This window comes from Rhincodon typus, chromosome 33, assembly GCF_021869965.1.
Source record: "Rhincodon typus isolate 14 chromosome 33, sRhiTyp1.1, whole genome shotgun sequence".
Lineage (NCBI taxonomy): Eukaryota > Metazoa > Chordata > Chondrichthyes > Orectolobiformes > Rhincodontidae > Rhincodon > Rhincodon typus.
The window spans coordinates 9,665,628-9,681,996 of record NC_063364.1 but is presented as its reverse complement, the minus strand read 5'-3'; the positions used below and the strand labels follow the sequence as shown (position 1 = coordinate 9,681,996).

General features: G+C 41.9%; 1 long non-coding RNA gene across 2 annotated transcripts in view; it reads right to left on the bottom strand.

Moving 5' to 3' along the window:
- Positions 1-5,681: 5,681 nt before the first annotated feature.
- The window catches only part of LOC125486785, a 161,677-nt gene continuing 150,989 nt past the window's right edge, over positions 5,682-16,369 (bottom strand). Inside the window, exons 4-6 of one of the 2 annotated variants that reach the window (XR_007265399.1) lie at positions 10,359-10,496; positions 7,674-7,876; positions 5,682-6,815 (exon numbers count right to left, since the gene is read on the bottom strand). This is a non-coding gene — a long non-coding RNA (uncharacterized LOC125486785). The remainder of the gene's footprint in view (positions 6,816-7,673; positions 7,877-10,358; positions 10,497-16,369) is intronic. The other variant, XR_007265398.1, reaches the window with a different exon arrangement.

The following is a 16,369-nucleotide window of genomic DNA, read 5'->3' as shown; positions in this document are numbered from 1 at the left end:
ATCTTCCCAGATTGAAGAGAGGTGAAACAGAAGGAGCCTCATATAGAACATAGACTTATCGACATCCTTCCTCCCCCAGCACTCCACGCCTCCCCTCACTATTGCACAAACACTGCGCCCTCCACACTTCATGTCAGCTCTGATGAAGAGTCGTCTAGACTTGAAACGTTAGCTTGCTCTGTCTCCACAGATGCTGCCTGACACGCTGTGATTTCCAGCATTTTTTTGTTTTCAGTACTGAATCCAGCATTTGCTGTAACTTGCTCCTAGAAAGTAGGCTTCTTGTGCCTGAATGGCTAACTTATATGATTAGTTCAGTTCCTGTGTACATTCCTCCTTCAACTGAAAAGGGAAACTAAAACAATTCAATACTTACTGAGTTATCTTAAAGAATTAAAGGTTACCTCCACAAAAGTATGTTGGATTTGTGGAAGGCGATATCACAATTGTATAATTGCAAAACTATTCTGAGACATGGTGATTTCAAGTTATACAGATGTTGTTAATATCTATTTATGGAACATTAACTTTGAATTGATGAATGCTGTCATCAGGATGAATTGGAATGTAAACATTTCTGAACTTAAACACCCACCATCCATGAGTCATACTTGTACAAATAACTGAATGTAAATTCCCTTTATTCTCTGGAATCAATAATAGAATTTGTCAAGTAACGTAGGATGAGGGCATTACGGGTAAAGTGGAACAGGACGTGGCCACTAAGAGAAAAAAAGACACATTGTTCATATAAATAATGAAATATGATCCTCATCAAGGACAAATGTGTTAAATTACACATCTGTCTGGACCAATGTCATGCCCTTTACTCCATTAATTTAGAGGGTGGTTTCTGTTTTTCCACCCGCTCATCAGAGTGAAAAATGCACCCCTTAATGTCTCAGGTGTATTCTGGTGATAGAAGAAGGAACCTCCACTTCTAATTGTGCAATCGTAGAACTGCAACAACAGCAACTTAATTTATCTTAAAAGTATTATAAACATAATGCACAAAGACACTTCACAGGACCATTGTAAAACAAAGTGTGACACTGAAGCACAATGGTGACATTAGGTCAGATGACCAAAAACTCAATATAGTCAAAGAAACTATTGGTCTATAATGCCTGTGGCAGCGTTGTGAAAATGCTATTCAATTAGTGCCTTTCCCTCTGCAATTTCATAACCCTTTAACTTCCTAGTATACCTTGTATTCATTTTTTTTCCTTCTGAATCTCTTCCACCTCTCCAAAATGCAGTGAATACCAGTTCAAAACAATTAGCAGCATCAAAATATTCGTCCTTGTCATTCTCATCACTACTAGTCACCTATCATGGAAACAATTTCTTTTACTCACCTCATTAAAACCTCTCAAGAGTTTGAAAACCCACTAATCAATCACACTTTCTCCGCACCTGAAGGATCAAACTCTACCGTCTAGAAAGACGAGGGCAGCAGATGCATGGGAACACCACCACCAGCAAGTTCCCCTCCAAATTACACACTACCATGACTTGGAACGATATCAATGTTCCTTCAGTGTCACTGGATCAAAATCCAAAAATCCCTCTCAAACAGTACTGTGGGTGTTCCTATAGCAGTTGAAGAATGCAGCTCACACTGCCTCCTCAAGGGTAATTAGGGAAGGGCAATAAATGCTGGTCCAACTAGTGATGTCCATATCCCATCAACAAGTAAAAGAAAGCTTCAACTTCTCTTGATGTCTCCACATAATTAAGGTGCTTCAATTCTGATATCATTCTAGTAAATACCTTCACCATCTTTGACATTCTTCATAAACTGTGGTGCAGATTCCCCAGATGAGACAAAACAAGAGATTTATAAGTGCTTAAGACAATTTTCTGGCTGGATTAAGGAAGACGTGATGGGCAGTTGGATATTAATACTAACCTCTGGGTATCTTCCCTGCAGATTTTCTTTCAAGCTGTCTTGTTGCTTATAAAAAGGGAGCATGGAAGGAGGAGGTGGGTGGTAAGTGGTGGAGCGTGGCAGGGGTTTATGGTGTGGGCAACAGCATTCCAATACTGTAGTCCTGTATCTTGTTGCGTAAGGTTACAGCTCTGAAAGTGTGTAATATTGGAGACTGCATTCAGCTCCACTCAACCTGATGATCAGTCTTCCTAGAAGTCAACTCAAGGAAAGCGACAGGCCCGGACAGAGTACCCAGCCGAGCATTTAGATCCTGTGAGGACCAGCTGGTGGAGGTATTCACTGACATCTTCAACCACTCCCTCCTACAGGCCAAAGTCCCCACCTGCTTCAAGAAGACCACCATCATCCCTGTGCCTAAGAAAGCATGTGAAATGCACCAAGATGACCACCTCCCAGTGGCTCTGACCTCAATAATCATGAAGTGCTTTGAGAGGTTGATCATGGTCCACATTAATTTCAGTTTCCCAGCCTGCCTCAATCCCCTACAGTTTGCCTACCAATGTAACAAGTCCATAGCAGATGCCATATCCCTAGCCCTGCACTCATCCCTGAAATATCTGGACAACTAGGACACCTACGTCAGACTCCTGCTCAATTATTACAGCTCCGCTTTCAGCACCATTATCCCCTCCAGACTGATCTCAAAGCTCTGTGAGCTAGCTCTCAGATCCTTGGCTTTCTGACCCACAGACTGCAATCAGTGAGGATGGGTAACTGCACTTCCTCCACAATAACACTCAACACTGGAGTCCCCCAAAGATGCATCCTCAGCCCCCTACTGTACTATCAATACACCCATGACCGTGTTGCCAAATTCCTAACGAATGCCATTTACAAGATTGCTAATGATATCTCTGTGGTAGGATGGATATCAAACAATGATGATATCAGGGATACAGGAAGGAGATAGAGAGCATGGTGACATGGTGCAATAATAACAATCTCTCCCTCAATGTCGCCAAAACATAATAACTGATCATTGACTTTTGAAAGAAAAGAGGGAAACAACCCCCCACCCCATCAATGGAGCTGAGGTGGAGAGGGTCGAGAGTATCAAGTTCCTAGGAGTGACAATCTCCCAAAATCTATCCTGGTCCTCCCAAGTACCTGCGATGGTCAAGAAGGCACAACAACACCTCTTCTTCCCCAGGCTGCTTAGGAAATTTGGTATGTCCATGAGGACCCGCACTAACTTTTATAAATGCATCATTGCAAGCATATCCAGGTGCATAACGGCCTGGTACGGCAACTGCTGTGCCCAGGATCGTAAGAAAGAACAGAAGTTGTATATACAGCCCAGACCATCACAGAAGACAACCTTCCATCCATGGACTCTACTTACACGGCTTGTTGCTGCAGAAATGCTGCCAACATCTTCAAAGACCCATCACACCCTGGTAATGATCTCCTACCACCTCTTCCGTCAGGCAGGAGATACAGAAGCTTGAACACACACAACAGCAGATTCAAGAACAGCTTCTTCCCTGCCATTATTAGACTGATGAATGGACCTCTCTAACTTCAAATAATATTGATCTTGTTAATGCTGATCTTGCCTAGTGTAGGGTCTGTGTGGTGTAACCTGTATGCCCCTGTCCAAAATTTTCTTTTCACCATGATCTATACGTCCTTGCTTACAATGACCTGCCTTTACTGCTTAAAAACAAAGCTTTTCACTGTACTTAGGTTCATGTGACAATAAATCAAATGTAGTTAAAATTAAACGTCACACAGTCTTGGGTGGACAATCAAAGATCTAGAGCTAATGGGGTGAGACGTTACATGTCTGGCTCCTGATACTCTTAGTAATTAAGGCAATGTAACTCATACTCATTGCTAACAAGTAATAAATTGCTTCCTGTTGTTAAGACTATGAGTGGTTGTTGTTTTGTATTAACCCAACAGGTCCCTTTCGCATGGTGAGCTGAGTTGCAGCATTTAATTTTGACAAGTTTCTGTTTGGAAGTTTCCACTGACCTTTTAACCTTTTGTTACAGTGCCCACCAGGGGCTGTCTACACCATTCTCATTCAGTTGAAAGAGTCGAAAGGAGGATTGGAGGCAACTTTCCACTCAAATAACATGCCACCAGTGATTGGGTCTACACACACACACACACACACACACACGCACACAAACAACATCTGTGACCCTCATTCCCTTCCCAGGAAAGTATTAGTAACCTCAGCAATACTCTCCCCTTGTTTCTTGGTCACTGTTCACATTTACACTCAGGGAATTTTAACCTCACCCATGTCGTGGAAAACTGAATGGGCTTTGAGGCCAAGCTGGTCTTACACTCCATCCAATTTTAATTCCCTGTTGAGATCATGTTGATCCTGGTGTTCAATTGCTGCAGGGCAGCTGTAGGGATGTGAGTGGGATAAACACATATGTTTAGTTGGGCAGAGGGGTGGAGAGGGATTGTGGGACCCTGTAAGATCTGACCTATTTGCTTCATTTCTCTCTCCCTTTCCTGTTGACCCATTGAGTAATCTGATTTTATTCTCATTGTTTGTTCCTTTATTTGTTTATTTCCCTCTCTCCACTACTATTCTTTTTTTTCTGATTTAACCGCTCCTGCATCAAGCCATATCACACAGTTTCTCCTTTTTGTTCTTTCCTCTTTACCCATTTTCCTGTCTCTGCATTTAAATAGAATCTATCACACTTTTACCCTTTTCCATTCCTGTTCAGGAAGTTATCAATATAAAATTTAATTCCACATCCCCACCCTCAACTACCAATGTAGTTTTGGAGATGGCAGGCACCATATGAAGACTGCCTCTCCTTCCTTTAATCTGAGCTGGGACAGCTTGAGAATGACCAGTTTGTCCAGGAGCAAACTGAGGCCCTTTGGCAGACATCTAAAAGCTAAAGGGCTTCTTTTACCCCACATATAGCCATCGTTGGTAATTAACCAGCATCGGGTATAGGCTACTCAATCCCACACCCACCATCAGTGAAATCTTGGCAAGGAGCCTGGTAGGACAAGTTCATCCTTGCCATGAACTTGTAGGAACCTAGAAAATATGGGGATGTCTAGGCCATTCCACCCTGCAAACCTGCTCCACCTTTCAGTATGATCATGGCTGATCATCAACTCAGTAACCTGCTTTCTTCCCATACTTTCGATCCGTTTATCCCTAAGAACTAAGTCCAACTCCTTCTTGAAAACATTCTTTATGTGGTAGTGATGTCCATAGGCTCACCACTCTGCATGAAGTGATCTCTCCTCAACCCTGTCCCAAAGGGCCTCCCCCATATCCTTAGTCTGTGACCCCTGCTTCTGACTCCCTGGTCTTCAGGATCATCTTTCTTACATTTATTCTGTCTAGCCCAGTCAGAATTTTATAGGTTTCTACATGTTCCTCCCTGCATTCTTTTAAACTCCAGTGAATATAGACCAAATTAATCCAGCCTCTCTTCGTACTCCATCCCAGGAGTCAATTTGGTAAACCTTCAGTGCCTTCCCTCCACGGTCAGAACATCCTTCCTCAGATAAAAACCAAAAGAACTGCGGATGCCGTAAATCAGGAGCAAAAACAAAGTTGCTGGAAAAGCTCAACAGGTCTGGCAGCATCTGTGCAGGAGAAAACAGAGTTAACGTTTCGGGTCCGGTGACCCTTCCTCAGAGCCAGACCTGAAACGTTAACTCTATTTTCTCCTTCACAGATGCTGCCAGACCTGTTGAGCTTTTCTAGCAAATTTGTTTTTGATCCTTCTTCAGATAATGAGACCAAAAACTGCACTCAATACTCCCACTGTGATCTCACTAATGTTCTGTCTAATTGCAATAAGATATCTCAGTTCCTGTACTTGTTACGAAGGCCAACATACCATCTGCCTTCTTCACCCATTGCTGCACTCCATGCTTAATGGCATCACCCATCACCAAGAGTGTAGGGACCCAGAGTAAGATGCCCACTCTGCCTTTCATATAAGCTGCCCTCCCCTTTCTCTCTGCGGCTTCCAAACCTGCCCTAACCCTAACCCTAACCCTGACTATGACCCACACACCTTTCGCCTTGGTCTCCAATTTGGATCCCAGCTGTCAAATGAACAACAGATACAGTTGGCACTGCCAACCATGGTGATCTCCTGGTCTACCAACTGGCTAGCAGCTCTCAGAAGTGGGGCATCCATCACACACAAAGATGTCCCGGGATTCATTCCCCTCCCATGAGTTAGGGCCTGATGTTTGGAATTAAATCTCATTTGGAGCTACTCAGAAATGCCTGTGGCGGAGATGCGACTAGTTTGAATTTAATTAGCTTTATTGCCACATGCACTCACATGAGTACAGTGAAAATTAACAAGTCACCATTTATGGCGCCATCTTAGGTATGAAGATAATTAGGTATAGATTCTCAAATGCAGATTCTTAGGGAAATAATACTGAAAAATGAAAAAATAAAAAGTCAGCAATAAATTAGAAAAATAGAGAAATAAGAGCTCAACCCAGAACGTGTTTGACTTCACCTCAAGGCCAGTAGTGCCAGGAGCCCAAGTCCATGCTGAGGGTGGGAGTCTGAGTCCAAGATGAGGGCAGGATTCCGAGTCCACACTGTGGCCAGAAGTTCAAGTCCAGGCTGAGGCCTGGAGTTTGAGCCCACGCTGAGGACGGGAGTTTGAGTCCAGGCTGAGGCCGGGAGTTCGAGTCCACTCTGAGGCCTGGAGTTTGAGTCCACGCTGAGGACGGGAGTTCGAGTCCAGGCTGAGGCTGAGAGTTCGAGTCCAGGCTGAGGCCGGGAGTTCAAGTCCAGGCTGAGACAAAGATTTCGAGTCCACACTGAGGCCAGGATTTTGGGTCCATGCTGGGAGTCCGCGCTGGGTTTCATCCTGGAACATCATGATGCCACCTGAGGATGGGAGATAAAAAGAGAAATAAAAATACAAAAAGAGAGAGAATAAAAGAGAAGAAATGGATAGAGCAGACGAGAAGTGGCTCAGGACCCCTACACCGTCGCCATCTTGGTGCTATTGCACTGGCCATCTGCAACAACGATTAAATTCCATCCATTAACTCTGTTTCTCTCTCCACAGATAACGTCTGACCCATTAAATATCTCTAGCATTTACTGTTTCCAGTTCAGATTTCCAACAAGCACAGTGTTTTTCTGTTGCACCAAACATTACTCTTCTGCCCAGTCTCTATTTTATTGGAGAAATAATGGCAGAATTGTATTTCATACATAAAACTGGAGCCATTGTTTAACTGATGTTTTCCCACAACTTAAAAGAAATATTATTGATAGTCGAATGTTTACTTTAATGATATATTCCAGCCAACAACACACTCGCAACTAACAAGGATCAAAGTTTTATCCCACAGTTCGCAAATACTTTGTCAATATTATTGACGTAATCATTATTTTTGATGTGCAGACTATCAGAACTCAATGGATCTACCCTTTCATTGTGATCCACGGCGACATGTACCATATGTTTTGAGTGAAGAACAAAGTAAAATAACCTGTGGACTTTTAATTGCGATTCTGTGGCACTTAGCGGCTATTGATCTCATAGCCATGTAACCTGAATGGGTCACTGTTGCTGTTAATATTTGCTTCTCAGTGAAAGAGCAGCAACTGACATTTTGATGTTAAAAACTGTCATGAGGAATTTTAGGTAAATGTTTTTTTAAAAAAAATAAAGATCCTATGAATATAAAGGCCATTGAAGAGGCAGAACTGGAAACAGTTTTTTTTTTGACTCACCATTGATTTAGTCAGAGATGTACAAAGCAACCAATTTCAAAATGTAGAGGTCAATTTGTAAGGAATGTTTAAATCCTGTCTGGTGCGCTTAGTTGGAAACATTTGGTGATTTTTTCTTCTAAGTGTTTCAACTCGCTGGAGTGCTGCCATATTTCAAAGTGATTAGACACAGCTGTTCCACATCCCAGTGTTAAATGAAAGTTCTGTCCAGTTTAAAGAACAAATGATCATTTGCATTCAAATCAATCAAAACATTTTGAAATTAAAAACAGAAAGTGCTGGAAATATTCAGCAGGTCAGGCAGTATCTATGGAGACAGAAACAGGGTTGACACTTAGCTCATGACATTGCATAAGAACAGTATTTGGAAGTTGGGTGGTATGTTGTGTCAGTGCTATCAGTCAGCCTCTGGGGCCTGATTCAAATTCACATTTTTATCAAGAAAATTTTCTCTGTCTTTAAGACGCTGCTTAATATCTTTGGATGATCTGTTCTGATATGTCCTGGCTTAGCTTAATCTTGAACCTTCTGCTTGCACTGTTCTCTACAAAATACTTTTGTGCACCTTGAGACATGTCTCTATGTGAAAAGTATTTGAAACCTTTGGTAAATTCATCTTTTCATTGTCTTAACTCATTGGAGTCCTGCCTCATTCCAAACTGAGCAGGTGACACTTGAGACTGCAGCACGGTGGCTCAATGGTTAACACTGCTACCTCACAGCACCAGGGATCTGTGTTCTGCTCCACCTTCAGGCAACTGTCTGTGTGAAGTTTGCACATTTTCCCCATGTCTGTGTGGGTCCCCTCTGGGTGCTCTGGTTTCCTCCCACAGTCCAAAGATGTGCAGCTAAGGTGGGCTGGCCATGCGATATTGCTCATAGTGTCCAGGGATGTGTAGGCTAGGTGGAATAGACATGGTAAATTTGGGGATGGGGTAGGAAGCTCTTCAGAGGGCCAGTGGTACTCAATGGGCTGAGTGGTCTGCTTCCACACAGTAGGAATTTTATGTTGCTGTTGGTAACTATAACAAGCTTTTTTCCCCCAATTCTTTGATGGGTCATGGGTGCCACATTGGTTGCCCATCCTTAATTGCCCATCAACTGAATGGCTTGCTAAGGGAGTTAGAAGTCATTCACATTGCTATGGATCAGGCAGGTCAGACTGGGTAAGGACAGCCGATTCCCTTCCCTAAAAGATATTCATGAACTGGATGGATTTTAATGAAATTCAATGTTAGTGCCATGGCCCCCATTGTTGGTGTGTTTGTAGAAACAATCACAAACTGCTAAATGGTTGGGGTGGATGGGAACAGGGGTTAGAGTTCTACCATCAATACTACTTTCTACTCTTGAAATAAAAAGTTTATTCTGGTTAGATAGTCCATCATGGGGCACTCTGACAAAACCATGTCAAAATGGCAAACGAAAACTTTCTAAACCAAAATGACAGTATCTGGGGAGATGATGCACCCCATCCCATGTGGTGCCCACTGCATGCTCCCTTTCAATGGTCACCAGGGTGTAAATGTAACCAGGAAAGAGGGACAGGATGTTGGGCACCACAACCCCTCCATGATCCACTGCCAGCACCTATTGATGGCCACCTTGGCTAAGCCCAGGAGCAGAACCACTAGAATCTGATTACCCCTCCCCACAGGGGCTGCCTACAGATTTGGAGTGTGCAACCAAAAATGTAAGAGGCTTAACAAGAAGAAGCACTTGTCTTAACAACTAGATGCTGTTTATTGCATGAAAGCACTACACGTTTCTGTGCTGCATGATTTTATGGCTCTATAAGTCACAATGACGAGTTGAACATAATTACTAAGACTATGAAGGGACAGGCCGTCACTGGTGCAGGATCTTCAACTGAATCAGCTGTTCTCTTGGAATGAGATGAACTCTTTCTGCAACTGCAAGGAGGTCAAGGCCAAGACATTGGTGCAGGCTCAATATTGAGTTAGGTTCATTGTGACTCATGTACACATTTTCAACTTCCTTAAAAGTTTTTAGTAGTAATGTTAGTGTAGCATATCTTCACTATTGAGCCTTATACAATTGGCACATGCAATCTCACCAGTGTAGGCTGTAACATCTGTTTCTTTAGCCATCTAATAGGACTATGACAGTCATCCCTGTCTCATTATTAAAGTCAATGACCTGTCCATTGATACAATCAAGTTCTGTCAAACTCAAGTCAATTGAATCACTAATTACCTTACAGAATGGTTCTTTTTCAGTGGTGATTTTCTACCTTAATGAGGTAACCACCTGCATTTTTGCTGCTTTGAAATGGTGTCATTCTTCTGAAAATGTGATCCAATTTTATAAGCATCAATACAGTATGGAGCTGAAGAAACACAGCAGGTCAGGCAGCATCAGAGTAGGAGAGTCTCGGCCCCACACTAGTCCTGATGAAGGGCCCAGGCCCAAAACGTTGATTCTCCTGTTCCTCTGATACTGCCTGACCTGCTGTGTTCCTCCAGCTCCACACTGTATCGATTCTGACTCCAGCTTCTGCAGTTCCTGCTTTCTCCCAGTTTTATAAGCATTCTTTTGTCACACCTAGGCATCACACATATCTGGGAGGCTTTCTTGTTCCTTGGCATTGATATTCACTCTTAACATCTGCTGTCAAACCTATGCCCTGTACTGACTTATACATGAGCTTTAGAGTGCTTGTACCTTTTCATATGGACGGATTCTGTTGCTGACATATGATAAGGTTATCTTTCCCATCTCCAGGGCTTGTATGGGAATCTTCCTGGTTTCTGCATCCAGCAGAATGAGAATATCTTTCTCTAAAGTCAAAGCTTTCTTGGCCTGTAATAAATATGACAAAGACTGATCAATATTTCTAAGTATAGTTCTGTCCCTTATGAACTCTAATTTCAAAGCTCTGTACTCACAGTTCCCCATTAATTAAATTAATGAAAATATCTACACATTCCCCTTGATGCTTAACACTTCTGTTAAACCTTACCTTTCAAAAATTTTATTTGTTCTCAGATTAATTAATTATCGAAAGCTGATAGAACGTTTTCAAATATGTCTATACATTCTTTTATATTTTGGCAATTTATGATGCCATGCACTTGACATGGTATTGAATACAATACAATACTTCCTTCTGCATGTGACTTAGCATATAATTTTGAAGCAATTCTGTTTTTTAAGAACTGTTTTCTCCAAGATGTCTAATCCTGCCTTCTTCTAGCCCATCTCATATGATAGTCAAGGCACAAATTACTGCAGATGCTGAATCTGTGCTGAAAACAAAAATTGCTGGAGATCACAGCAGGTCAGGCAGCATACATGGAGAGAGAGCAAGTTAATCATCTAGACAAATCCTCTTCAAAGTCTAATAGTAGTCTTATGAGTGTTCCTGCATTGCTTCTACATGTAGTTGCTTATTCCTTATGCTATAAAGTTGATTCAAATTTGCAGCACCTCAATGCTGTTTGTAACCAGTTGGCTTTTAGTATTCTACTATTGCAGGGTTTCACTACTGTTTTAATCTCCTTTTATGAACATTTTTTAAACTCTATTATAGCAATACCATATTCTTGTCTGAACTGCTGAGACTGTAAACTGTAGAAATACATTGTTGTATTATTTTTTCCTAATAAAGTTGCTGTTCTATCAAATAACAATGCTGTACCTTTGTATTGCTTACTGGTGGTGTTTCCACATTTTGTTTGAACAAAATGTGGTTTCTTGGCTCCTAAAGCCTAGTTGGAGGCTTTTTACTTCATTATTGTTAATGTTTTCCCACTTATCACAACCTAAAACACAATGCAAACCCCTTTACCAGATTGTCTACATAAGTGTCTGTGGCCATAGTCTTGCAAAATCTTCCCACCAGTTTAAATTATGTATCTCCTGATGATATCGCAATCTTGAATTCTTCCATCAGATACTATATGCTATATCTTATAAAGTTGCCTTTTGTCATCTTAATCTACAAGGTTCCCGATCTTGCAGACTCAATACAAATTAATTTAATGCCCCCTCAGTTGGCTACTGCAGGTGTGCCTTGTGGTGTTTGCTTGCTTAGTCAGCAATATCCACAGTGGTTGATTAGTGCTTCTGTTTTAACTATCCTTCTCAGGCTGGTACTTCACACCATTTTTTAAAGTTTAATGTAAAGGCACTAGTAGTCTTACCATATCAGGGACTGCTCTCTCCTTAGACAGAGATAGTTAATGGTGGTTGAACCTGAGGGTCACCACACCTCAGACAAGGGAAGAGGTTGGGAGGACATCTCTTCATGACAACCTCAGCCAGTACAGGAACTGAACGTACACTATTGGCGTCAGTCTGCATTGCAAACCAAGCATCCAGCCAACTGAACTGGCTGACCCTCAGCAATTGAAGTCAACAGGAATCCTCTGCTTAATTCCCTGAGCCCTGAAATGGCTGTTTCCCAGCCAAAACTCAAACTGGGCCTGCACCTAAAAATTCTTCTTCATTAAGGACTCTGCAACTGCCAGGTGTGATGTGTTGCTCCATTTCACTTTTTTAACTTGCCCATTTTTTCTCTGTGCCACTTCTGTGCTGTGAGTTGACTGTTTTAACCTGGGGTATTGCTTTTGTCCTGCTGTTCTTGCCATGAGTTCTGCAGACTGCTTTTCTATTTGAGCACTTGCAGTTGCTGACTGAACGAGTATTCTTAAACTGGTAATGGCCATAAACTGTTAAATTCACTTATCATCTGAAACATTTTCTGCAGGAAATGGGTCTTTTTTATCATTTTTACCTTGAGGAGCTTAAGCAACTTAAGCAACAATCCTACCACCACTGATCACCATGCCTTATGTGTTATGGAACCAACAACTACCTGCTTCCAGTGGGGGTAGAGAGATGACACCAATATTCCTTTCTATACTGGGTCTGAGGGTTTATTTGGTTAACAGGTTGTAGCTAATGAGCCACAATGAGTGTTATCATGAAGAGGCACGTGTCTTAACAACAAGATGTTGTTTATTGCATGACTGCAATAGATACCAAGAAAAGGTTATCAACTTACTCAGACACAACATAACACCCTTCATGATAAGTGGGAGTTGAACCTAGGTCTTCTGATCCACAGGTCCTGAAGCTACCACAAGTGTCCATCCAAAGTGGAGGGGGAGCATCCGGGGAGGCATCGAGCACATCGAGACTTGCCATTGTGAAAAAGCAGAAGCCTGGTGAAAACAGCGTAAGAAGTGCCCTGCCACACCAACATGCCAGCCACCCCTTCCCGCAAACACCTTTTGCCCCAAGTGTAACAGAGCCTGTGGAAGCTGCATCGGTGCGTACAGCCACCTCTGGAATCACAGTTCGAGTGGAAGAGAGTCATCTTCATCTGCGAGGGACTACTGATGACGATGATCCACAAGTGCCCTGTAGCAATACGTACAACTTACATTAGATAGACATAATTACAAAATCAGGGATGAAACCCCAATCCCAACAGAATTTCAAATTGGACTCTCCGATTCTCCATGAGGACTATGTCGTATGATCAAATTGCATAGACACGAATGTAATTGTCAACATTAACCCTTTTGTAACCTTTACCTTATGCGATACCCATAACTAAGAATATATTTTTATTCCAGATCAAATTTGAATTCCACCAGTGACTGTGCTTGGATTTCAGCCCATGATCCTAGCACATTTGTCTTCCTCTCAGTTACTAATCCAGCGACATCACTACTATGCCGCCACCATCAGGCTTCTGTGGGGCCCACACCTACTGTTCAGTGATACAACAGCATTGATCACTGAGCACATTTGAGCTGTAAAATTAATTTAAGTCGGCCTTCTAAATGTGTGAAATGACACATTTGTGCATCAGGGTACATCTTTTCTGCCACAGAGAAGGCAACTTTTACCCTGACTTTGTTGAAGGCAAGACTGCCTTGCAAATATTTAAGACTGAGGCTACGTAACAAAGTGAAATAGCATTCAATACTAAGTATTGACATTCAAAACATATTGATTGCAAAATCTAACAAAGGAATGAAGTTTGAAAAAGAAAAAAATGCTAAATATGCTGCTCCCTGGGCACGATTTACAAAAGAATAAATGCATTGTAATGACTGAAATTATATCCTGTCCATAAAGGGCAGAGATTGCATTGACAATCTCACAGATTTCAGTGCTAAACGATATCAGATATCTTTGTCCACCAGCTCATGCAGATGCTAATCAATTGGGTTATATGTTAATCCATAAGATTACCCGTCAACTCCTTTCAGGTTTGGCGCCTCAAGTAATGCAGAAAATGACCAATTTGATCCAGGAACACTTAGACATTGGTGAATTGCTTTATAATCTTCAGAATCTTTTGGCCAGAGTTCCGTACACATGCCAGATTAAAGTGGGACAGTCAACATTCTAAACATAATTAACATACTTTCATCAAAAGTCATTATTATTACCATTACAAGTGCAATCCCAGATAAGTATTATAAAAGTTTGTATCAACATAACTGATGTCATTAACTGTAAAATAGTATTTTATGCTTCACCAGAGTTTCCCTGCAAATCCAGTGATAAATTCGATGGCAAGCCCACAAACCACCAGCCCACCATGCTTCTCCCGCCAACTCAAAGGGGTCTAGCAGGCCCACGAAGGAAGTCTCCCCCAAATCCTCCTACATTCCTGCTTAAAGCATAAGGGAGGGAGTCTTCGAGGCTGTTCAAACATGGCTGCCGCCTCTGCCCCCCCCCCCACTGGATTCAGAGGGCTGAGGACAAAATGTCCCTGGATTTCGAGGGCTGAGGACAAAATGTCCCTGGATTCAAAGGGCTGAGGACAAAATGTCCCTGGATTTCGAGGGCTGAGGACAAAAAGTCCCTGGATTCAAAAGGCTGAGGACAAACAGTCCCTGAGTGGTCATTAACTGGTTATTTAAGGGCCTCAATCAACCCAAGGGCAGGTGAGCTGTCCAAAAATTTCCATTGTGTTTGAAACTACATTGGGATTGGGGTAAGGGTGTGTGGAAAGTGGATACGAGGAAATCACACTGACATTATCCTCCATTTTATGTCTCCTGTCCATCTGCCAACATGACCCCAAGAAACAGCATAAAATTCTGTTTGTAAAGAATCAAATGAAAATGATCATGTAGATTGTGCATATAACTTCATTTTAACACAGTATGATGTTTCACTAAATGCTCAGTTTGCTGGAATTTCCAAGTCACGTGTAAGGGCTAGTTGATTCCTGTCAATGCACTATTTTTCATTTCTGTCCATCAACACTTAGACTTAATAAAAATCAAAATGGTGCAATGTTTTACTTTGTAACAAGGGAGAATTGGTAGACTGAGTGCTATAATTCAGTGACCAGCATGTGATATATAAAAATCTATACAGGCGGTTACATAGATCACACTGTGTCAAGTCCCCTAGTGATTTCTTTATAATGATCAGTACAGAAAACAAGGCTACCCTAGAGGAACAAAGTATGTCATTTAATGAAATGCTGTCTGTTATTAATGGAGTGCTGTTGGATTGAAATAGAATCTGGCCTAGGGGAAAGGACAGTACTTCATTCTTGAGTTAAGTGTTTTTGTCTTCCTATCTATTTATCTGAGAAGGGGCAGTTAAAATAAACTCAATACTTTGAATCCTGTGATGCTTTCTGTTGTACACTGTACCTCCAAGGTTCCATTTAAGAACAGATGAAGTGAAAAGCCGAGAGTATCAAGGTCTTTTCTTGTATTCAAGCAAAGTCATCTGTAGCTCATACAACAAGTGATTCATCCAATACTGAAGGCCAAGTATGCCCATCTCCCTATTTGTTTGGTCTGTTTTTTTTTCAAACAAAGGTTTTCAAGCACCCATCAATTCCCACTGGCCAATAGTGCAGTGCCTGTATTTGTTTACCCAAGGGCATACTGCAGCTGGAGAAAGTAACCTTGGACAATTGAAATTGTTCAACAAGCACAACTTAAAATAGTCATGACTCCTGCCTATATCGAATTAAACCACTACTTAAGCACTGATTCATCATTTTTTTTTAAATACATTAACATTTCTACAGCCCAATTCACAACGTCAGGATGCTAAAAGACACTGTTGCCAGTCAAGCACTTTTGAATGGTCGTCATTTTTGTAATAAAGAGAAATGTATCAGCCAATTTATACAATCATATAAGAATCAAAGAATCCCTACAGTGTGGAAACAGGGTCTTTGATCCCCACAAGTTCACACTAACCCTCAGAGCATCCCACCCAGATCCATTCCCCTATAACCCACCTAATCTACACATCCCAGGGCACTATGGGCAATTTAGCATGGCCAACCCACCTAGCCTGCACATCTTTGGACTGTGGGAGGAAACAAATGTAGGAATTGATGAGATCAGACAGATGGACCTCATAAAATATGAGTTCCCTGATTGGAACTGTTAATCAGAGCACCCCGGCTGACAGATAAAAACAGGAGTTTGCTCCTGCAGAGGCCCTGCTTGATACTGGTGCTTTGGTCACATGGGTGACTTTCCTGGTGGCTATGTGTTAATAAATTTACCTACACACCTGGTGATTTTTACTGTGTCTCACGCCTGCACATGCACAACAAGGGTGCTGGGGGAAGATAAGCACTACTGCTGGATGAAAAATAACGAAAAAAATATCTAACCAGGAGGTTTAGAATCTCTTCAGCTCAGGAGACTGATTCCGAGTTGGGAAAAAAA